This window comes from Ranitomeya variabilis, chromosome 1, assembly GCF_051348905.1.
Source record: "Ranitomeya variabilis isolate aRanVar5 chromosome 1, aRanVar5.hap1, whole genome shotgun sequence".
Taxonomy (NCBI): domain Eukaryota; kingdom Metazoa; phylum Chordata; class Amphibia; order Anura; family Dendrobatidae; genus Ranitomeya; species Ranitomeya variabilis.
The window spans coordinates 85735485-85759705 of NC_135232.1; the positions used below are offsets into that span (position 1 = coordinate 85735485).

At 44.4% G+C, this 24221-nt stretch overlaps 1 protein-coding gene and 1 long non-coding RNA gene across 7 annotated transcripts in view; both read right to left on the reverse strand.

Moving 5' to 3' along the window:
* Positions 1–24221, reverse strand: part of PDE4D (phosphodiesterase 4D) — a 1072650-nt gene that overhangs the window by 300338 nt on the left and 748091 nt on the right. The window lies entirely within an intron of this gene.
* LOC143793734 (uncharacterized) lies at positions 16024–16875 on the reverse strand. The gene is made up of 3 exons (XR_013220226.1): positions 16549–16875; positions 16413–16465; positions 16024–16287 (listed from the first exon to the last, which is right to left on the reverse strand). It is a non-coding gene; the product is annotated as an uncharacterized LOC143793734 (long non-coding RNA).

The following is a 24221-nucleotide window of genomic DNA, read 5'->3' on the forward strand; positions in this document are numbered from 1 at the left end:
AGCAGGATAGACGGCATTACTGGAGGTATCAGAATCTACACTGGATAGGTCTAAGATGGAAAAACATTCGGGAGGTTGGGTATCTGTGTTTTCAGGACAGGACAATATAAACAGTACGGGATGGCTATGCTTTCATCCTGAATGGAAACAAACAGTGGAAGCTACATTCACAAATGCAAATTTGGAGAAAAAAAAAACTAAAAACAAAGAACAAGCAGGGCTGGTAAGTGCTCTGCTGCACCCACTGGCCACATGTGGTACTACAGCTTCTTTATGTGGACCTGTACTGTTGTGCTCAAACATATAACGTATTTAATGCAGACGATATTTTATCCAAATTGTCATGCGTCTGTCATCTGTATGACCGTTGAGTACATCTTTGAGGCATCCAGTTTTCACATGATCAATTTAACACATAAAAAAGGACAAATACAGTTTCCTATGTAATTTTACTGACAGACTAACACCAGGGTTTGATACCAGCTATGTTTTTGGACACTAAACAGCTAACCCCAACCACCATTACCCGATTGCCACAGCACCAGAACATCGGGAAGAGCTGAAGCAAAGGGCCATCTAATGTGCTGCGGGCTATTATTTTTAGGCAGAGAAGGAATCAAAAATTATGGACCTTCTCAGTCTGATAATATAAGTCAGAAACTGTCTGCTTTACCTTTGCTGGTTACAAAAAATGGGGTGACTCCACAGTTTTATTCATTTACTCATTTATTAGGTTAATACAAGTACACTCAATCAAATACACACACAAAGCACTAATTATATATCTCACAGATATCTATCTATCATCTACTTACCTTATATCTAACTATCTAGCTCTATCTTTGCACATCTTTAACACGTAAAAATCTTTAATATCTATTCTGCATTCTATTCTGGTATGTCATCGGTGTGTGCATACACGGTACATATCGTCAATCGCGCTGCCGGAAAAACAGACAAGTCTACGTGTGCGTCAGACGGACACACGATCCGTGGAACAAAATAGATTATAATGGGTGTGTGTACGTGTCTCCGATACGTGTGAGAACGGAAGCCACACGTACTGGAAACACGGATGTGTGAAGGGGCCTAAGGCTGAGCTCAGACAAGTGCTGAACTTTGAGAATGAGTTACAGCTGGGTCTACAGCTACGAGACCATATTGCAGTAAGGCACAGGAGCAGTCTATTTGTATGCAATAATCAAGGCCTTATATCAGACCAGAATAGCCCATGTGCACTAGTACATAAGGCCAACTGTGGTCCGTAAGCTGCCGCGCATGGTCCGTCACACATCAGCAGCACACGTACCGATAATGCGTTCATGTAAACGTTCTTGTAGACATGCTAGACTACAATTTACTTTTCAGTAGGTTAGTAATGGATGTCATCAAAAATATCATTTAAAAACAAAACATGAACTAGATAAATTCAGGCTGAGATTGTTTTTTACATCACTAAAAATAAAACTAAGCAAATGTGTGATAATAATAGTACGTGGGTGTATATTATTCTTTGCATCCAGCTGAAATGGATATTTGGGAGGAGCTTTATGAAACCAAACAATGTTGATTGGCTAAGCGTTGCTTACATTTCTCCTCCCAGATGTCCTTTCCAGCTGGATGCCAGGCAGTGATTCCAGTTCCATAATCTTTTGTCCTGGCAGTTGTATAATTCAGCATACCTGGTGCTTCACAGAGTTTACACAAAAAGGAAAAGTACATGAAAATATAACAAAATTTTGCCAGACACATACAACATATCTCAATAGATCAGGCAGATGGACAACATCCTTCCTCTTCTAGGGATATGTTACAATAAATTTAGCTCGGTGTCGCATTTACACTATAAAGGACCGAATACAGTGACTGTTGTCTGTGTGACTATTATCTGCTCGTCATTCATCATGGTGATGGAGGCAGGAAGGAAATATCTGTATTCATATGAGTATTTCCAGAAATTTGTACTGCTGCAACAGAAGCATTGGGAAAGCAGCAAGTTATGACGACAAAGGATCCGTGTTATGGACAGGGAAATTCTTCTGATAGCAGATTTACACTTCACTATGACACTATTTTGTTTCCCCGTGTATGGAAAATATAACAAAACACAAAAAAACAAAAAGGAGTGAGACTCATGAGAAGACATGAACACGGAGGAGGACATCACAGCAAAGCAATTTTCAGTGGAGACATTGATGGCATACTATCAGAAGATGCCACCATTATCTTTTCGGCATGGCTGAGAGACCAAGGATCACTAGACTAAAATATTGCTTATCTTTTTACTAAGACCATATAGTCAATGGTCAATAGCCAAACATGAAGCCACTCATGCAAGACATGCCAGCAGAGCTGACAGTAGACTAAGTGGCACACAATATAACTGGTTGGATATTGATGAGTATATATCCTAGTGAGATACCAAAAATGTCCATCAGAAGACATCTACTATAACCGATTTCCCCAAACAGACTTAATGGGGTTGTTTGACCAAAGGCTACAAGTCTGCAATCACTCCATGTGACTGCAGACTTGTGAATCTTCACATCCCATGCACTGCGCGCTATGAGGATTCTCCAATGCCGACAGTGGCGGCTACGTGACCGCAAGTATATGATTTGCATAGTTCAGGCCACATTCTGATTAGACTTGTCTGGCTTTGCTGAATACATTTACATTGAGCGAGGCAACCTACGTCTAGTCAGAACGTGTCCGCGTGAATGCAAGTCACATACTTGCGGTCACGCGCTCGGCGCTGGCACCAAGGAAATCTCCCAGCGTGCTTGGTAATGCTAGCCCCCCCCCGCCAAAAAATGAAATAAAGGGGGGGTCTCATGGCATTACAGATCTTAGGAATATTGTTGTTATCAGATATGCACATTGGTCTTTAATTTAGGGTTCAATCTCAGGTCAGTTTAAATGTCCATGGTGAGCTATTTTTAGAAGCTCTGGTTTTAACTGGTGTTTTTGGCGCCCATTTCAAAGGATTTTTATTGGTGGTTATGGTTGTTGGGCAGATTTATTCTGCTATATATTTGCCAGCTTTTACCAGGGAACATCATTCCGCTGGAGAAGTGAAGAAAAGAAGAGACCCCTTTCCAGGATGGAAGAATTGCTGCAGCAGCTGATCTCCAGAGCCGGCGCTGAGGGCGGGGTTGACTGGCTAAGGAGCTGCCTCGCTATAGAACCTTATGCGGTAGCATCCGAAGCCGTCTCCCCCCCTCCCTTACCGGCATCCCAGGCTGAGTCCCCGTGTCAAGACGCTGCAGAGCCACCATTGGTCATCAGAGCTCCAGGCTCTCCGGCCCTGCCGTTACCTCAGGATGAACCGGGCCCGTCGCAGAGGACCAGACGCCGCTCTCAAGCGCCATCCAGGAAGCCTCGCGGTGCTGCATCCAGGAGATCTCGCAGCCCAGCGCGAGAGCTCACACAACGTCCTCAGCCGTCGCCAGCCGCGTCATCAGTGAGCGCTGGCAGATCAGGGGTAAGATGCAGCCGTACAAGCGCTGCGGGAACCCCTCTGTCAGGCGCCCTGTCGGCGATGGCTGCGGCCTCCTCCAGCATCCCAGCTCCCGCACCGGATCGCGTGCTCCCGCAGCGTGAGGACTCCATCGGGTCAGGATCAGCTGGCTCGCACCGGCGCTCGCCCAACATGGAGGGCTGGAGTGCTGGCAACTCTTCTGGACGCAGCAGCGACGCCATCAGTAGGGGTGAGAACATTCATGTGCCCCTGTCTGTCTCGCACTCTGATTTTAAAAACATGATCAAGGATGTGGTTTCAGAGACACTGGGGGAGGTTTTTAAATCTCCTTCTCCCACAGTTGTCAGTTTTGACAACAGTCCTGGAATTTCCACATCCTCTACGCTAATTCCTCATAATCACTTTAAAGAAGCTCTGACTTGTGAGCTTTCTCCCCTTGGTTTTCATCTCAGCTCAGCAACAAAGGAGCTGATTTGGAGTAACCAATACATTGATTTATTTTCTCTGCTTCCTCGCAGGGATCAGCCGGGTAGGTTGGAGAGGCGCGATGAAAAATCTGATTCGGATGACGTTAAACGTGGTCACATCAGATCTTTCAACAATTGGATACAGGCCTTTTCAATTTGCTCGGCGGTCCTGGGCGAGAAATCACCCAATTTATGTAGTAAATTGTTTCAACACATTGACATAATTTTGGAGGCATACCGCAACTTTGGCGGTTTTGCCTGGATTAATTATGATGAATCTTTTAGGCAAAAGTTAGCTGTTCATCCTGACCTCTCCTGGGGTACGAAGGATGTGGGGCTTTGGATTAATCTGATGCTGCCTCAGAGACAGTCTTCAACTAAACAGGTGTCATCAGCCCTCCCTAAGAAGGGCGTCTGTTTTGCTTTTAATGACTCTGTCTGTAAGTGGAATACTAACTGCAGATTTCGACATGAGTGTTCATTTTGCGGAAATGCGCACTCTATGTCACGATGCTTTAAAAAGCAGTCCGCTCAGCAAACACTTTCCAGGGACAGCAATGCAAAAAGCCTCGACCCCAGTGAAGCTGGAAAGACTGGTGTACTGGCTAAACAAGTACCCAGATCTTCTGAGCAGTAAATTAATTTTTAACGGGTTTTCTAAAGGTTTTTTTGTGCCTTCTTTTAAAGGGATCGGCTGTAAGTTGTTAAGGAATCTTCCCTCTCTGGCGTTTAATCCCGAAATAGCTAGAGAAAAAATTTTTAGCGAGCTGGAACTTGGTAGGGTCGCAGGTCCTTTTACCTCCCCTCCTTTCCCAAGTTTTCGTATTTCTCCGTTAGGTTTAGTACCCAAAAAAGATACGGGATCTTTCCGCCTGATTCACCACCTATCGTACCCCACTGGTTCATCTTTAAATGATGAGGTAGATAAAGACGTCTGTTCTGTTAGCTACTCATCATTTGATTTGGCCATAGACATGCTTAGGACTATGGGTAAGAACGCTCTTATGTCCAAATCGGACATTAAGTCGGCGTTTCGGTTATTACCTATAGATCCTAACGGTTTTAATTCATTAGGCTTTTATTTTGAAAACCAGTTTTTCTTTGACAAATGCCTCCCTATGGGTTTTTCCCTGTCTTGTTTTTACTTCGAGAGCTTCTCATCATTTTTGCATTGGATACTGGAATCTAATTCCCCCAACGTCAATATTTTGCATTATCTAGACGATTTTTTGTTTGTAGGCCCCCCTGAATCCTCAATTTGTTTAGATACACTTAATAGTTTTATTAAAATGTGCGAGTATTTTGGCGTTCCCATTGCCCATGAGAAAACCGTTTTTCCTTGTAATTGTATCGAGTTTTTAGGCGTTACGTTAGACTCGGTTAAAATGGAATCCAGACTCCCGCCGGACAAAATTGTAAAATTATCCACTGCACTAAATAATTGTCTTACCAAAAAGAAGGTGATCTTAAAGGATCTTCAATCTTTACTCGGCCTACTAAATTTTGCTTTGCGTATTATTCCAATCGGTCGAGTCTTTTCTAGACGGCTTTATGATGCTACCAAAGGATTATCGTCTCCTACTTCTCATATCAGAGTTTCTTCTGAGATGAAGGAGGATGTAAAAATTTGGTTAGAATTTCTTTCAGATTTTAACGGAAAGTCTTGCTGGCAAACTGCTTTTATTTCTGCTGACTCAATCCCCTTCTCTGTTTCAGTGAATTCCACTTCCGGCTGTGGTGTTCTTTTGTCACATCATTGGTGTTATGTTCAGTGGCCATCTCATTGGTTGGATTCTCATATCACAAATAATGAGATGGTGCTGGAACTCTTTGCAATTTTTTTGGGGCTCTATTTATGGGGCTCTTTGATTCAAAACTCCAGGATTAGCATCTTTTCATTGAATCAAGGAGTACTTCTCTCCATAAACACCCTGTCCTCTAAAAATAAATGTGCTTCTTTGATTATAAGACAGTTGGTTTTAACATGCCTAAAATTTAATATTTGGATCAAAGCGAAACAAGGTGTGAGTGCATGGGCTTCAGTGGCGGGTTCACTGTGCAAACATGAGCGGTCAATTTTTTGCTTACAGGTACCCAACGCAGATTTGGAGCCAACTCCTTGCCCGCAGTCAATTTGGGAGCTGATTTCGATTTGATTCCTCAGTGTATTAGGAATTCCCTCTCTGCTAGATCATGGGCCGATTATTCGGCCGCGTGGCTTAGATGGGTGAATTTTTGCGCCCTTCATAACTTAAATTGTAATGTATCCAATGCCTTATCCGGCCTGCAGTTTGCAGTATCTCTGTCTGAATCAGGCCTCTCCCACTCAGCTATAGCTAAATCCATTGCAGGGGTATCGTTTTTTCTAAAATTAAGGGGTAACCCCCCGCTAACTAGTTTTTTTCCCTTAAAACAATTTTTGAAGGGCTTGAAGAGATCTAACTTTAAACCAGATTCAAGACGCCCGATCTCTTTCCAGCTTTTGAAGGAATTATGCTTAGCGCTCCCTGATGTTTGTAGTTCTAGAGAGGAGAGCCTTTTATTTTATTCAATATTCACACTCACATTTTTCGGTGCCTTGCGGGTTGGCGAGGTAGTCTCAACTAAAAAATCGGAACCTTCTGGTCTGTTCAGGTCTGATGTCAGAGTTGATAATTCTCAAGTAGTTTTATTTATTAGACAATCAAAAACAGACCAGATGGGCAGAGGTTCTAGGTTAATTATTAACTCTTTCCCTGAGCCGTTAATCTGCCCAGTATCTAGTTTAAGGCGTTGGCTTATTATTAGGCCAGATATTTCAGGCCCGTTATTTATTCATTTGGATGGTTTACCTGTAACTATATTTCAATTCAATGCAGTTCTAAAAAAATGCTTATGTTCTTTGAATTACCAACACCTTAGGATCACTTCCCATTCTTTCCGTATAGGAGCTGCTACCGAAGCAGCCAGATCAGGCTTAGAGGATGCTTCAATACAGAAATTGGGTAGATGGGAATCTAATAGATTCAAATTGTATGTTCGCCACGAACTTTACGATTACTAATTATCTATTTATTTTTCAGGTCCATTCATAGTGTGGATTATTGGACACTCGTATATTTTTTGGGCAGAGAAGAGGGCCAGGCAGAGAGTTTATACTGAGAATTTATCATTTAATTCTTCTCAAGTTCAGATCTTCTGGCACAGTGTTCGGGGCATGAAATGGTCAAATTTTTGTTTTGAGTTTAGAAAATGTATTAACATGTTTCCTTTTCCAGATTTAGTGATTTTTCATCTGTCCGGTAACGATCTGGGCAAAATGAGAACTTTAGATTTATTAGCTTTTATGAGGTCTGATATTTGCAGCATTAGACAGTCTTTTCCGTCTGTTGGTCTTGTTTTTTCTGAAATTGTCCCCAGAATTTTATGGTCTGATTCTAAGTTTTTATTTTTGGATAAGATTCGTAAAAGAATTAATAGGAGTATGAGTAAATTTTTACCATTAATTGGCGGTTTTTCTTTTCGTCATGAGGATTTAGAAGGGTTTTTACCAGGACTTTTTCGGAATGATTTGGTCCATTTATCAGTTATTGGATTGGATATTTTTAACTTAAATTTACAATCAATGGTTGAAAAGTGGCTGTGTGGTTATGGGGGGGCCTCGCCTCTTTGAGGCTTGGCTCTTGGGAAAATCGCCCATTGGTATGGGCGGATTGGATTTGGTATTTTTATGGAAATATGGAAGTTGTGATTACATTATTTATTTTGTTTGTAACTGGTTTAACCCTAAATAAACATCACGGCCATTTTTCTTCCACTCAATAAATTCTGTGTTGTGTTTTTATTTATTATTTAAGGAATAGATCTTGTAATGCCATGAGGATTCACATGGCTGCAATCACATAGAGTGACTGCAGACTTATAGCCCAAGGCCGGACACCTCATACAAATAGATGTAATAATTAGTGTTCTAATGTTAATGTACATCATGGTGACCACATTATTCATACTAGCACCGTCTGAGGCCACCTGTCATTGCCAGATGCCCTTTTGTACTAATGGTCAGGATCGGTAGGTACATTTGTATATTAATGGCTATGCAACTCAATGTACACTTCGATTCTAACAAGCCATTTGACTGACACTGTGACTTTCACAACATGGCTGGCTTTGGACTGCATTCCTGGTGCCTCTAAGCCATGTGGCAACCACTTCATGAGATCCTACCCTAATGAGAAATAAAAAGAAGGGAAGATGAAAATAAAGAAAACCACGATGTAGTCACATTAATGCATAAAAATAAATTTTACTGCAAGATATACAGATCAAGACATCAGAAGTGGATATGCAACAAAAAGCTGAAAGACGCACATATCATGTTAAAAGGTAAAGAAAAATGTGAAATAGAAAGTATAAAGCATGAAAAAGGGGGAGAAAGGGGAACATGCTGTCAGGTAATATGACTATATGTGTAGTTGATGTGTTGCTTGACTGTACATATAGAATGCTGAAAAAATGACCATTCATATAGAAAGCTGAAAAAATGGCCGTACATATAGAAAGCTGAAAAAATGTCCGTACATATAGAAAGCTGAAAAAATGTCCGTGCATATAGAAAGCTGAAAAAATGTCCGTGCATATAGAATGCAGAAAAAATGTCCGTACATATAGAAAGCTCAAAAAATGACCGTACATATAGAATGCTCAAAAAATGACTGTGCATATAGAATGCTGAAAAAATGGCCGTACATATAGAAAGCTGAAAAAATGTCCGTACATATAGAAAGCTCAAAAAATGACCGTACATATAGAATGCTCAAAAAATGACCGTACATATAGAATGCTGAAAAAATGTCCGTACATATAGAAAGCTGAAAAAATGTCCGTGCATATAGAAAGCTGAAAAAATGTCCGTGCATATAGAATGCAGAAAAAATGTCCGTACATATAGAAAGCTCAAAAAATGACCGTACATATAGAATGCTCAAAAAATGACTGTGCATATAGAATGCTGAAAAAATGGCCGTACATATAGAAAGCTGAAAAAATGTCCGTACATATAGAAAGCTCAAAAAATGACCGTACATATAGAATGCTCAAAAAATGACCGTACATATAGAATGCTGAAAAAATGTCTGTGCATATAGAATGCTGAAAAAATGACCGTACATATAGAATGCTCAAAAAATGACCGTATATATAGAATGATGAAAAAATGGCCGTGCATATAGAATGCTGAAAAAATGTCCGTGCATATAGAATGCTGAAAAAATGACCGTACATATAGAAAGCTCAAAAAATGACCGTACATATAGAAAGCTCAAAAAATGACCGTATATATAGAATGATGAAAAAATGACCGTACATATAGAATGCTGAAAAAATGGCCGTACATATAGAAAGCTGAAAAAATGACCGTACATATAGAAAGCTCAAAAAATGACCGTATATATAGAATGATGAAAAAATGACTGTACATATAGAATGCTCAAAAAATGACCGTACATATAGAAAGCTCAAAAAATGACCGTACATATAGAAAGCTCAAAAAATGACCGTATATATAGAATGATGAAAAAATGACCGTACATATAGAATGCTGAAAAAATTTCCGTGCATATAGAATGCTGAAAAAATGAGCGTACATATAGAAAGCCCAAAAAATGACCGTATATATAGAATGATGAAAAAATGACCGTACATATAGAATGCTGAAAAAATTTCCGTGCATATAGAATGCTGAAAAAATGAGCGTACATATAGAAAGCCCAAAAAATGACCGTATATATAGAATGATGAAAAAATGACCGTACATATAGAATGCTCAAAAATGCTCAAATGAATGCAGTCTTAATTTAAAAATAACATACAGGTTCTTGTGTGTTGGCCAGGTGTGATTAGTCTAGTCTAAGTTTTCACATAACACAATAACTTATATATTGAGCATATTAAAGTGCAAATACAAATCAGTCTAGGTATTCTATGACAATCCTCATATAGTATAGATAGATCTTAGTCCGATTACTGATCTATCAATATGGATATCAGAGTAGCTCTGAATATAGTAGTAGACTATGATATGATAAACAGGGAACATACAGGTCCTTCTCAAAAAATTAGCATATAGTGTTAAATTTCATTATTTACCATAATGTAATGATTACAATTAAACTTTCATATATTATAGATTCATTATCCACCAACTGAAATTTGTCAGGTCTTTTATTGTTTTAATACTGATGATTTTGGCATACAACTCCTGATAACCCAAAAAACCTGTCTCAATAAATTAGCATATTTCACCCGTCCAATCAAATAAAAGTGTTTTTTAATAACAAACAAAAAAAACATCAAATAATAATGTTCAGTTATGCACTCAATACTTTGTCGGGAATCCTTTGGCAGAAATGACTGCTTCAATGCGGCGTGGCATGGAGGCAATCAGCCTGTGACACTGCTGAGATGTTATGGAGGCCCAGGATGCTTCAATAGCGGCCTTAAGCTCATCCAGAGTGTTGGGTCTTGCGTCTCTCAACTTTCTCTTCACAATATCCCACAGATTCTCTATGGGGTTCAGGTCAGGAGAGTTGGCAGGCCAATTGAGCACAGTAATACCATGGTCAGTAAACCATTTACCAGTGGTTTTGGCACTGTGAGCAGGTGCCAGGTCGTGCTGAAAAATGAAATCTTCATCTCCATAAAGCATTGACCCTGCCCTTGATGAAACACAGTGGACCAACACCAGCAGCTGACATGGCACCCCACACCATCACTGACTGTGGGTACTTGACACTGGACTTCAGGCATTTTGGCATTTCCTTCTCCCCAGTCTTCCTCCAGACTCTGGCACCTTGATTTCCGAATGACATGCAAAATTTGCTTTCATCAGAAAAAAGTACTTGGGACCACTTAGCAACAGTCCAGTGCTGCTTCTCTGTAGCCCAGGTCAGGCGCTTCTGCCGCTGTTTATGGTTCAAAAGTGGCTTTACCTGGGGAATGCGGCACCTGTAGCCCATTTCCTGCACACGCCTGTGCACGGTGGCTCTGGATGTTTCCACACCAGACTCAGTCCACTGCTTCCTCAGGTTCCCCAAGGTCTGGAATCGGTCCTTCTCCACAATCTTCCTCAGGGTCCGGTCACCTCTTCTCGTTGTACAGCGTTTTCTGCCACATTGTTTCCTTCCAACAGACTTACCATTGAGGTGCCTTGATACAGCACTCTGGGAACAGCCTATTTGTTGAGAAATTTCTTTCTGGGTCTTACCCTCTTGCTTGAGGGTGTCAATGATGGCCTTCTTGACATCTGTCAGGTCGCTAGTCTTACCCATGATGGGGGTTTTGAGTAATGAACCAGGCAGGGAGTTTTTAAAAGCCTCAGGTATCTTTTGCATGTGTTTAGAGTTAATTAGTTGATTCAGAAGATTAGGGTAATAGGTCGTTTAGAGAACCTTTTCTTGATATGCTAATTTATTGAGACAGGTTTTTTGGGTTATCAGGAGTTGTATGCCAAAATCATCAGTATTAAAACAATAAAAGACCTGACAAATTTCAGTTGGTGGATAATGAATCTATAATATATGAAAGTTTAATTGTAATCATTACATTATGGTAAATAATGAAATTTAACACTATATGCTAATTTTTTGAGAAGGACCTGTATACCGGAGCCTGTAGCTTGAGCTTATGTGAACAGCAGCATCCATGATATGCGCACTTCCCATGTTACCTTTTAACATGATATGTCCCACCTCCAGCTTTTTGTTGCATATCCACAGCTAATATCTTGATCTGTATATCTAGCAATAAAATGTATTTTTTTACATTAATGTGACCACATCTTGGTTTTCTTTTCTCCCTCGTCTTCATTGTATATTTTACAGAGTCCCTCTTCTTCATGTTCATTGTCCAATACATAAACTGCATGTACATGTAGGGGATGTGACATTTATTTAATATGTTTTGCCAAATGTCCTTTATTTATGTAATGTGATACTGCTACACTCAGTGGTGTATTATCACTTTTGTATTTTAGTACTGCTACATCTCATATGTATTACCATTTACTGTATTTGTATGTACTAAATAGGGACAGTTTATTACCTCAAATTGGCCACTAGATGGGGACATTGCAGGGTTAGCCTTATAGCTTAGAGGTAGTTAGGGTGGGAAATAGTTAACATAGGAGGGGCACGGTGGGATAAGATAGTGAAGTCTTCCTGGTCAGTTCAGTTGGAGCTGGGGTGCCCGTGTAACTCACAGGGCTGGCTAGCCCAGGGCATCACCTTGCCACGCAACTTTGTAGAAGAGTGAGCCCAGCAGTTAGCATCTAGGGGGTCAGAACAGAGAAGAGAGTACAGCAGCAGCAGTGCTAGCGGTGCAGTATTAGTGGGACTGCAGTTGCTAGAGGAAGAAGGCTAAGCAGAATGAGAGCAAGTTATCCAACATGTGGCAGATTTTTGCGTGGGCCGCTATTCTAAGGACAGGTGCGAAACGGTAGAGAATATCCCCACGAGAAGCAGAAATTCTGGACATTGAGGGACCAGAGGAAATGATACGTCCCGGGGACAGGCTTAGCGGTAAAGAGAAGAGGCAAGGGAAGGCGTTGCCAATTGTTGTGATTGATTGTGCCCTGGATGATGCTGTGTTGAGTAAAGAAGTTGAAGGTAAAGTGAAGCCGGACTGTGACTCCTTAATTGCTGAACCGTCTGCAGAGAATACACTCTCATACCGGGAGATCCCAGATGACTCAGAGAAACAGCACCGAGGTACTCAGGGCAGGAAACATGAACGTGTCCTGGGAGGGGGCCAGGGGGTGATACAGGGATTACTGTCGGCCATGACTGCAGCCCTGGCCCCAGCTCCTTACATACACATATTTAACCCCTTTACGATCTATGACGTCATAGGTCACCACCCCCTCTTTGATGCAGGATCTTTTCAGGCACATCAGCGCTGTTTTAATTAGCAGACATGTTCCCCTAACAGCCACGGGTGGAATCGTGATTCACCAGCGGCTGTTAAGTTAAATGCTGCTGTAAATCTCTGACAGTGGCACTTAACATGGACTCGCTGGAAGCACATCATTAACCGTGCCCATCAGCACCGCTGTCACATGATCGTGGGGCTCCAATGCGTTGGCATGACAACAGAGGGTCTGCAGGAGACCCACGTGCTTGTCATTTCCGATCTGCTATGAGCGCCGCCTGGTGGCCAGCGTTCATAGCAAATGAGCATTTCTGCTACACATAGCAGGGTCAAGCTCTACTATGTGTCGCATAAGCGATCAGAGGATTGCAGCAAGTCTACAAAGGAGACTATTGCATGGGAACCTGTCAGGTCCCCATGCCCTACAACCCAGCAGCATTCACCTATGCATGAGCAAACTCCCACCCTGTATAACATTACAGACTGAAAACAAGGTATAAAAAAATAATTTATAATGTCCACGTTTCATATGAGGGCTTTAACTAGTCGACGGGGTGCGAGTTTGGGAGGCAGGAGAAGAAGAGTTTTATAGGTGGGTGAGGAGGCCGATTTCTCTGATAAAATACATTACAATGTTTGCTATATACACCTATACTATTTATTTATGCAAAGTTGTTGGAAGTACAGTTGCTTTTTAACCCCTCAATCCCCGGAGCTTTTGCGTTTTTGCTTTTTGCTCCCCTTCTTCTCAGAGCCATAACTTTTTTATTTTTCTGTCAATATGGCCATGTGAAGGCGGGATTGTACTTTTGAACGACACCATTGGATTTACCATGTGGTGTACTAGAAAATGGGAAAAAAATTACAAGTGTGGTCAGGGCCGTATTTAGAGTTTCTGCTGCCCTAGGCACTTTTCGTGCTGCCTCCCCCATTGGCGAGTATGACTAATGCAGACACTATCGACAGTGACTTAGGCTACTTTCACATCAGCGATTTTTGACATTTGCGGCAGATCCGGCAGTTTTTCCGCATCCGTAACGGATCACTTATGGCAACACTGTGTTCGGCCTCATTCATTCCCTATGGGACTTGCGGCACTTGCGGTTTTGCTGCGATCCGGCAAATGCGGTACTTGCAGCAACAGAAAAAAAAAATGATGCTAGCAGTGTTTTTTTTTTTGTCTCGCCTCAAGTGCCGCACATGTCCACAAGTCCCATAGGGAATGAATGAGGCCGAACGCAGAGTTGCCGGCCCGTAAGTGATATGTTACGCGACAGATGCGGGAAAAACTGCAGTGTCTGCCGCGAACGGAGAAAATCGCTGATGTGAAAGTAGCCTTAGCAAACCTTTCCATTAGTTGTCATGTGAGAATCTGGTGGATCTCATACACAGTACATAGTCAGTTGATTCTGCCACGGTTGCACGGTTTGGCTGACAGATTTTTAAGGGCAACCTGTCAGTCGATTCATACTACCAAAACCACGGGCAGCATCAGTCAGACTGCAAACAGGGACGTTTATTTCTGCAATGCTCGGACGTTTCAGAGAGAATAGTGTGAAGAGCTGGATGGGTAATTTAGTGAGAGAACGGACTAATCTGTTGCTATCGTCTGTGGGCTTCTCACTCCATGTCTCTAGATCAGGGGTGGGCAATTTATTTCCCCGAGGGGCCAGATGAAAGACCATGACTGTTGTGGTGCATGAAATAGCATGAAAATAATTCTACTCAATATTAATTAGTATTAATTGTATCACTTAATATTGAGAGTTAAGTATGCTGACACCCGCTATATATCTTTAAACCCCCCACAGCCCCTTATATACAGCATGAGCCCCACACAGCCTCCCCATATACAGCATGAGACCCACATAACCTCCCCATATACAGCATGAGACCAGCCTCTCATCTCCTCAGCAGCCTCCCCTCTCCAGCCTCTCATCCCCTCTCCTCAGCAGCCTCCCCTCACCAGCCTCTCATCTCCTCCCCTCAGCAGCCTCCCCTCACCAGCCTCTCATCCCCTCTCCTCAGCAGCCTCCCCACACCAGCCTCTCATCTCCTCTCCTTTCCAGCCTCTCATCTCCTCTCCTTACCAGCCTCTCCTCACCAGCCTCTCCTCTCCTTAGCAGCCTCCCAACACCAGCCTCTCATCTCCTCTCCTTTCCAGCCTCTCATCTCCTCTCCTTTCCAGCCTCTCATCTCCTCTCCTTTCCAGCCTCTCATCTCCTCTCCTTTCCAGCCTCTCATCTCCTCTCCTTTCCAGCCTCTCATCTCCTCTCCTTTCCAGCCTCTCATCTCATCTCCTTTCCAGCCTCTCATCTACTCTCCTTTCCAGCCTCTCATCTCCTCTCCAGCCTCTCATCTCCTCTCCAGCCTCTCATCTCCTCTCCTTACCAGCCTCTCCTCACCAGCCTCTCCTCTCCTTAGCAGCCTCCCAACACCAGCCTCTCATCTCCTCTCCTTTCCAGCCTCTCATCTCCTCTCCAGCCTCTCATCTCCTCTCCTCTCCAGCCTCTCATCTCCTCTCCTTTCCAGCCTCTCATCTCCTCTCCTTTCCAGCCTCTCATCTCCTCTCCTTTCCAGCCTCTCATCTCCTCTCCAGCCTCTCATCTCATCTCCAGCCTCTCATCTCCTCTCCTTTCCAGCCTCTCATCTCCTCTCCTTTCCAGCCTCTCATCTCCTCTCCTTTCCAGCCTCTCATCTCCTCTCCTTTCCAGCCTCTCATCTCCTCTCCTTTCCAGCCTCTCATCTCCTCTCCAGCCTCTCATCTCCTCTCCTTTCCAGCCTCTCATCTCATCTCCTCTCCAGCCTCTCATCTCCTCTCCTTTCCAGCCTCTCATCTCCTCTCCTTTCCAGCCTCTCATCTCCTCTCCTTTCCAGCCTCTCATCTCCTCTCCTTTCCAGCCTCTCATCTCCTCTCCTTTCCAGCCTCTCATCTCCTCTCCTTTCCAGCCTCTCATCTCCTCTCCTTTCCAGCCTCTCATCTCCTCTCCTTTCCAGCCTCTCATCTCCTCTCCTTTCCAGCCTCTCATCTCCTCTCCTTTCCAGCCTCTCATCTCCTCTCCTCTCCAGCCTCTCATCTCCTCTCCTTTCCAGCCTCTCATCTCCTCTCCTTTCCAGCCTCTCATCTCCTCTCCTTTCCAGCCTCTCATCTCCTCCCCTCAGAAGCCTCCCCACACCAGCCTCTCATCTCCTCTCCTTTCCAGCCTCTCATCTCCTCAGCAGCCTCCCCCACCAGCCTCTCATCTCTCCTTACCAGCCTCTCATCTCCTCCCCTTACCAGCCTCCCCTCTCCTCACTCACATCAGCAGACTCCCGTCTCCTCTCTCACCTCACTCCTCTCTGCAGCTTCCTGAGTCCTCACACACTGCCCGCCTCCTCTCCCTGCTCACCGCCGACTTCAGTATCGTCTCCCACAAACATGTCCGTCCTGCTTCTCTACAAAAAAGCAAAATGTCTTCCAGCTTGAAACGTGTAAATCACCACAATCTGTGTCTCCCCTGTATGTGCATGCTGAGACTTATAGTGCCACAGCAGCTGAGACAGGACAGAAGGGCTCTTACCTGCAGACAGCAGCCATGGACCTTAGCAGGGTCCCCCCTCTGACAGGCAACATCTGAGGGGGCAGACAAGCACAGAGGTGAGACCCCCAATATCCCCAGACCCCCCTGATGCTCCCTGTACAAACCCCCCAGTCACCTTCTCACCACATGGGGGACAGTACTGGCAGAGCACAAGAAGTGCAGCACTGAAACACTTCCCCCGCAGATGACACAGAAAGGTTCCTTGTTACCGAGGAGACAGGAAATCCTCGGGCTGACAGCAGTTAACTCCTTACTGTCTGTGCCGTCACCTGCGGAGTAATCCTGAGGGCTCTCACACCTCCAGTCTGCTCCAGTGCTCCTGCATAAGAGCGCGCAGCGTGTCACATGACCCGCGTCAGGACCGTGATACACTTGGGCCTGCTGCTTAAAGGTACAGCACCCATTTCTGCCCCATACAGTAGTCAGGGCTGTAATGCCCTGATGGCGGCCCTGCGCCCGAGACCCCCTCCCCCCGCAGCAGCCAAGACTGAGGTGGGTGGGTGGGGCCAGGGGTGAACCTAGCCTCTATGCTGCCTGAGGCGAACTGCAAAATGGCGCCCCCCCCCATAGTAAAATCAGTATAAATAAATCTGGTTTGCTCTTTACTTACATTCAATTTACATTACATTTACTCTTTACATGCATTCAGTAGTTTGAAGTCACATAGAGTGCAGAAATATGTCTACAGCCCTGAACACCCCTTTAATTGCTACGTACTGTAGATCTGTATCCAGATGTACGATAAATAATAATGATTGCAGGGGCCTTCACCATTTGACCCCCACTAATCACAGGCTGCAGTGGTCGTACTATTATGTACAGCAAATGACTGTGAGGTCAGTGATTGGCTGCAGCGGTCATGTAAATAATGCACAGGTCGACATCACTTTTGGTACCAGAGGGGAACACCGACACGAATGAGAATCACTAAATAATGTAATAGGGGGTTTTCAATTTTATTTTTTAAGACCATCCCTTACTCTTTTGAAAATTTGGCAAAATAAGAGAAAATTAAAGCCCACAACTGTCAGGTGACTGGCACAGGCCCCCCTTCAGAGAAGCGTCTAAGGCTATGTGCACACATTGCGGATCCGCCGCTGTGGGTCCGCAGCGGTTTCCCATGCGTTTACAGTACAATGTAAACCTATGGAAAACGGAATCCGCAGTGCACATGCTGCGGAAAAATCGTGCGGAAACGCTGCGGTTTACATTCCGCAGCGTGTCAATTCTTTGTGCGGTTTCTGCAGCGGTTTACACCTGCTCCATAATGGGAATATTCAGGTGTAAAACCGCAGGTGAAATTCGCACAAAATCCGCAAAAAAAAAAAAAAAAAACACAGTAAACCCGTGGTAAAACGCAGTGCCTTTTACCTGCGGATTTCTGAAATCCTCTGCGGAAAAATCCGCAGCCCTCAAAAATACATGTGCACATAGCCTCACAGTCACCTGACCGCTGCAGTTAATCACAGGTTTTATCTGTTCTGTGACATCCAGATGGTGCAGTCATCACTTCCAGAACCGCTGTCGACCACCAGAGAGGTCTGTGGCTGAATTTCCGGGGGTGACAGGAGGGCAATATCTCTCTGTGTAGGATTTATTTTAAATAAACTAGTATGTATATACTGTATATTTCCCCATCTCAGACAACCCCTTTAATGCCAGGCAGGATACAATACAAACATAACACATCCTCTTCTATTTACCTTCATGGTCACACAGTCTCCTGCTGCCTGCAGCTCCTGTGCTTACCTGGTGTGTACCAAAGAGGGCACACAGCAGGCAGCCAGGGGGGACTGGTACCATTGTCATATTAAGGAAGCAATTTATGACGTGGGATTTACCCTGCTGGCATCACTGCTATATTCTAGTGACAGTGACAAGCGCATAATACCAGGGGCATAGGAGAATAGATGGGGGCACGAGAGAACAGAGGGGGGGGGGCACGAGAGAATTACAGTGACGGTTGCGCACTCTAATTGTGAATATAGGGGAACCTCAGAATATGACCTCGCTGTTATTGAAAATAAATCTATATACAAAAACGAACACTGATTTTACCGCCATATTGTGACAATATGCAACTCTGGTGGTCGCAATACTCTGAGTGCCCCTATAACAATACAATAATGCTGAAGTGCCCACTTTACATTTAATAATGTCCCCTAAGTCCCTCATGTACTGCTCCATTATACACAGTATGGTGAGCTCAAAGCTTCCATATACACTGTATAAGGCCCCCACAGCTCCCCTATACACAGTATGATGGGCCGACAGCTCCTCTATACACAGTATGATGGGCCCACAGCTCCCTTATACACAGTATGAGTCCACAGCTCCCTTATCACAGTATGATGAGCTCACAGCTCCCTTACCACAGTATGATGGGCCCGCAGCTTCCTTATACACAGTATGATGGGCCCACAGCTCCCTTATACACAGTATGATGGGCCCGCAGCTCTCTTATACCGAGTATGATGGGCCCGCAGCTCCCTTATACACAGTATGATGGGCCCGCAGCTCCCTTATACACAGTATGAGCCCGCAGCTCCCTTATACACAGTATGAGCCCGCAGCTCCCTTATACACAGTATGAGCCCGCAGCTCCCTTATCACAGTATGATGAGCCCACAGCTCCCTTACCACAGTATGATGGGCCCGCAGCTTCCTTATACACAGTATGATGGGCCCACAGCTCCCTTATACACAGTATGATGGGCCCGCAGCTCCCTTATACACAGTATGATGGGCCCGCAGCTCCCTTATACACAGTATGATGGGCCCGCAGCTCCCTTATACACAGTATGATGGGCCCGCAGCTCCCTTATACACAGTATGAGCCCACAGCTCCCTTATCACAGTATGATGAGCTCACAGCTCCCTTATCACAGTATGATGAGCTCACAGCTCCCTTACCACAGTATGATGGGCCCGCAGCTTCCTTATACACAGTATGATGGGCCCGCAGCTCCCTGTCATGATTTGGCAGTCTGCAGTCACATAAAGTGACTGCAGACATTTATTCCAAACCTTTATCAACTTTATAGTATTAAATTGCTTATTATTAAATTATTAAAGCACCACTCTAGCAGGGTTTTTTTCCACCGCTGGAGTGGTGCTTTAAGCGCAGGTCCCCATTCCCAGTCATTTACTCATCCTCCGGTGTATTCACTATTTTGTGGCACGCTCAAACTTGTGAGTGCAGCTTCTGACTGGCCAGAAGTGAGAAGCTATGTCACAAGCGCTCAATGTAAGACTATGAGGCTATGTGCACACGTTGCGGATTCGTATGCACATTTTTCCCGCACAGTTTTTGCAAAATCCACAGGTAAAATGTGCTGCGTTTTACATGCGTATTTACCGCGGATTTCCTGCTTTTTTGTGAGGATTTTGACTGCATTTTTACACCTGCGGATTCCTATACAGGAGCAGGTGTAAAATGCTGCGGAATCCGCACAAAGAATTGACATGCTGCGGAAAATACAAAGCAGCGTTTCCGTGTGGTATTTTCAACACCATGGGCACTGCGGATTTGGTTTTCCATAGGTTTACATGGTACTGTACACCGCATGGAAAACTGCTGTGAATCCGCAGCCAAATCCGCACCGTGTGCACATAGCCTGAGAGTGAGAAAGAGGCCAGAACGAGGCTCCCACAGACTTACATTGATTAGTGACCTCTGCGCTGCTCCATGATACACTGGAGCCTCGGACAGGCCACAAACTGCAGGAGACGGAGCTGAGGGGAGACAAAAACAGATGAAAACGCCGGAAGGTGAGTATCAGACAGGGGGCAGGGGACGCGGATTGTCAGCACCGCTCCAGCAATGAAATAAATAATAATGCTGGAGTGGTGCTGAAAATGTGATGCAGCTCTTGGTTACTGTATGCGGCTCCTTATACTAATACTCATAAAGACCCAGGTGGTATGTATCAAAAGCCCCCTACCATCCCCCCATCTCCAGCCTCCCCACACAGCAAATATCACAAGATGGAGCACATATAATATCATAACAAAACATTATAATATTCAGCCCCAATACCCCCATCATCTCACATCCACCCCTCGGTGCCCTGTCCCACTTCACCCACCTTCAGCCCCCACAACACCCCCATGGTCTCACATTTACCCCCCAGTGCCCTGCCTCCCCTCCCCCACTTCAGTACCCAATACCCCCATCATCTTTCATTCACCCCATCAGTACCCTGTCCCCCTCACCCACTTTCAGCGCCCACAACACCCCCATAGTCTCACATTCACCCCCCAGTGCCCTGTCTCCCTCCCCCACAATACCCCCATGGTCTCACATCCACCCCTCATTACCCTGTCCCCCCTCACCCACTTTCAGCCCCCACAATACCTCAATGGTCTCACATTCACATCACAGTGACATACCTGAATTTAATAAGCCTAAAATGTTCCATCCCCAGCACTTACTCATAAAGTTTGCAGGCAGGACCAGGAAGTGTCTTGGTGAAATGCAACATGTGGGCACTAGGACCCAGCGTGCCTGAGCCAATCCCAGCGTGCACAGAGGGAAGAACTGCAGCCGGGAAAAGCTTCATGATCAGGTCAGACGGGGCGAAACCATTCACTGCAGGAGGGAGACTGCAGCCGGCCACTGTGCTACTCAGCCTGCAGAGTCTCCGTCAGATGGGAGCAGACATTATACTGCTCTGCTCCTATGCTGTGTTCTGTATGTCACAGAAGTGGCCCTGGCTCCCGGTGGGCCCCTTCATGTGACAGGGCCCGGGCGATGGCCCCCTCCAGTCGCTATGCTACTGTGTAGCAGGCAAGCAGCCACAGTCCCCGCCCACAGGCTGTGCTTAGTTCGTTCAAGTAGCTCGTCTTCCTGGCTGCCTGGGCATGCTTATGGCTACTGCTAGTACCCGGCACATCTGATCTGACTGCAGGGGGCGGCGCTGTGCTGCCGCCCCCTGTTTTGAGGGACTGGATGCCGCTAGAGGTGAAGTGCTCAACTCACCTCATTATAGCGGCGCCCCTGGGGTGGGGCGACCCCAGACTTTAAAAAAAAAAAAAAAAAAAATTTTTTTTTTCTTAACCCCTTCATGACCCAGCCTATTTTGGCCTTAATGACCTTGCCGTTTTTTGCAATTCTGACCAGTGTCCCTTTATGAGGAAATAACTCAGGAACGCTTCAACGGATCCTAGCGATTCTGAGACTGTTTTTTCGTGACATATTGGGCTTCATGATAGTGGTAAATTTAGGTCGATAATTTCTGAGTTTATTTGTGAAAAAAACGGAAATTTGGCGAAAATTTTGAAAATTTCGCAATTTTCACATTTTTAATTTTTATTCTGTTAAACCAGAGAGGTATGTGACACAAAACAGTTAATAAATAACATTTCTCACATGTCTACTTTACATCAGCACAATTTTGGAAACAAATTTTTTTTTTGCTAGGAAGTTATAAGGGTTAAAATTTGACCAGTGATTTCTCATTTTTACAACAAAATTTACAAAACCATTTTTTTTAGGGACCACCTCACATTTGAAGTCAGTTTGAGGGTTCTATATGGCTGAAAATACCCAAAAGTGACACCATTCTAAAAACTGCACCCCTCAAGGTGCTCAAAACCACATTCAAGAAGTTTATTAACCCTTCAGGTGTTTCACAGCAGCAGAAGCAACATGGAAGGAAAAAATGAACATTTAACTTTTTAGTCACAAAAATGATATTTTAGCAACAATTTTTTTATTTTCCCAAGGGTAAAAGGAAAAACTGGACCACGAACGATGTTGTCCAATTTGTCCTGAGTACGCTGATACCTCATATGTGGGGGTAAACCACTGTTTGGGCATACGGCAGGGCTTGGAAGGAAAGGAGCGCCATTTGACTTTTTGAATGAAAAATTGGCTCCAATCTTTAGCGGACACCATGTCGCGTTTGGAGAGCCCCCGTGTGCCTAAACATTGGAGCTCCCCCACAAGTGACCCCATTTTGGAAACTAGACCCCCCAAGGAACTTATCTAGAAGCATAGTGAGCACTTTAAACCCCCAGGTGCTTCACAAATTGATCCGTAAAAATGAAACAGTACTTTTTTTTCACAAAAAAAATATTTTAGCCTCAATTTTTTCATTTTCACATGGGCAACAGGATAAAATGGATCCTAAAATTTGTTGGACAATTTCTCCTGAGTATGTTGATACCTCATATGTGGGGGTAAACCACTGTTTGGGTGCACAGCAAGGCTCGGAAGGGGAGGCGTGCCATTTGACTTTTTGAATGGAAAATTAGCTCCAATCGTTAGCGAACACCATGTCGCGTTTGGAGAGCCCCTGTGTGCCTAAACATTGGAGCTCCCCTACACGTGACCCCATTTTGGAAACTAGACCCCCCCAAGGAACTTATCTAGATGCATAGTGAGCACTTATAACCCCCAGATGCTTCACAGAAGTTTATAACGCAGAGCCGTGAAAATAAAAAATAATTTTTCTTTCCTCAAAAATGATTTTTAGCCCAGGATTTTTTAATTTTTCAAGGGTAATAGGAGAAATTGGACCCCAAATGTTGTTGTCCAGTTTGTCCTGAGTACGATGATACCCCATATGTGGGGGTAAACCACTGTTTGGGCACACGGCAGGGCTCGGAAGGGAAGGCACGCCATTTGGCTTTTTGAATGGAAAATTAGCTCCAATCATTAGCGGACACCATGTCACGTTTGGAGAGCCCCTGTGTGCCTAAACATTGGAGCTCCCTAACAAGTGACCCCATTTTGGAAACTAGACCTCCCAAGGAACTAATCTAGATGTGTGGTGAGCACTTTGAACCCCCAAGTGCTTCGCAGAAGTTTATAACGCAGAGCCGTGAAAATAATAAATGTGTTTCCTTTCCTCAAAAATATTTTTTTAGCCCAGAATTTTTTATTTTTGCAAGGGTAACAGGAGAAATTGGACCCCAAAAGTTGTTGTCCAGTTTCTCCTGAGTACGCTGATACCCCATATGTGGGGGTAAACCACTGTTTGGGCACATGCCGGGGCTCGGAAGGGAAGTAGTGACGTTTTGGAATGCAGACTTTAATGGAATGCTCTGCGGGCGTCACGTTGCATTTGCAGAGCCCCTGATGTGCCTAAACAGTAGGAACTCCCCACAAGTGACTCCATTTTGGAAACTAGACCCCCCAAGGAACTTATCTAGATGTGTGGTGAGCACTTTGAACCCCCAAGTGCTTCACAGAAGTTTATAACGCAGAGCCGTGAAAATAATAAATGTGTTTCCTTTCCTCAAAAATATTTTTTTAGCCCAGAATTTTTTATTTTTGCAAGGGTAACAGGAGAAATTGGACCCCAAAAGTTGTTGTCCAGTTTCTCCTGAGTACGCTGATACCCCATATGTGGGGGTAAACCACTGTTTGGGCACATGCCGGGGCTCGGAAGGGAAGTAGTGACGTTTTGGAATGCAGACTTTGATGGAATGCTCTGCGGGCGTCACGTTGCATTTGCAGAGCCCCTGATGTGCCTAAACAGTAGAAACACCCCACAAGTGACTCCATTTTGGAAACTAGACCCCCCAAGGAACTTATCTAGATGTGTGGTGAGCACTTTGAACCCCCAAGTGCTTCACAGAAGTTTATAACGCAGAGCCGTGAAAATAATAAATGTGTTTCCTTTCCTCAAAAATATTTTTTTAGCCCAGAATTTTTTATTTTTGCAAGAGTAACAGGAGAAATTGGACCCCAAAAGTTGTTGTCCAGTTTCTCCTGAGTACGCTGATACCCCATATGTGGGGGTAAACCACTGTTTTGGCACACGTCGGGGTTCGGAAGGG